This window comes from Penaeus monodon, chromosome 32, assembly GCF_015228065.2.
Source record: "Penaeus monodon isolate SGIC_2016 chromosome 32, NSTDA_Pmon_1, whole genome shotgun sequence".
Classification (NCBI taxonomy): Eukaryota; Metazoa; Arthropoda; class Malacostraca; order Decapoda; family Penaeidae; genus Penaeus; species Penaeus monodon.
The window spans coordinates 18,343,553-18,344,563 of NC_051417.1; the positions used below are offsets into that span (position 1 = coordinate 18,343,553).

The 1,011-nt window shown below is 39.5% G+C and overlaps 1 protein-coding gene across 3 annotated transcripts in view; it reads left to right on the forward strand.

The window, feature by feature from the left end:
* Positions 1-1,011, forward strand: part of LOC119593702 — an 81,465-nt gene that overhangs the window by 76,327 nt on the left and 4,127 nt on the right. The gene's annotated exons all lie outside the window — the stretch shown is intronic.

The following is a 1,011-nucleotide window of genomic DNA, read 5'->3' on the forward strand; positions in this document are numbered from 1 at the left end:
TACAGTATGCAGGTTGGTTAATAGAATTGTGATAACGTGAGTTTTCACTTTAATCAGTAATAGTCAAGGTTTCAGCGAATCCATTAAATCACTTTTTAACACCATGGCGTAACTGAGAACGCACATCTGCAAGAAATTTAAGTGAAATGAAATTCCCTCGCTCACGGCTTACATTCTGCTGTCATACACCATTAAATTTCATGTTACTGACCTCACCTATTTCCTGTTGTGGGCTTTCTGTAAGCAGCTCATTGCCTTCATTCCCCTTAAGAAAGATGAGCCTAAGCACAGAAACAACAAAGCGAGTGATATGCTCCAACCCTCCGTGACATGCTGTAGAAGGTACTTACCAGCCTTTACAAGAAAGACCCATTTGATGGAAATATGGGTATTCCTGGCCGCGTCTTCGCCCATGTTTTCCAAAAGATGAATATGGACCTCGGCCTCAGCATTCTTCATGATTATTTGGATTACATCACGAAGTACACACGATCTGCGATGCACAGGAACACGGCTGTTCACATCTTACTATGTCCCATGGGCGATAAGCCTGATGACTACGAATAAGCGAGTGCAGACCTCTTCCAAGACAGTCTGATACCTCAACCTTGGTATCGAGATGTTCCAGTTCTTAATAAAAGGGCTATTATACTAGTTGCAGATAACACGTCCGATTATCATTAAACTTTCACTCCTTTACCTCAACACTACTCACAGTATGTAATGTTGCGTATTTTTTTCTCTTAGAATAATAGTTTCATTATATTTTAATCCGAGTAGACCTCAGATCTCTCAGTATCAACTATATTCATTCAGTAACATGCAAGACTATACAGTGTAATTGCCTCAAGATCTCACACTGATCTTGCATGTCTCCATCTTCCCAAAACGCACAAAGAACAGCAAAACTAAGTGAATTGAACTAAATAATTTATGTACTAGACACAGCATTCCTTGCTGAGCAAAGAATATTCAAAGTAACACATTTGTGACATTCTCTCCGCTAAAAAA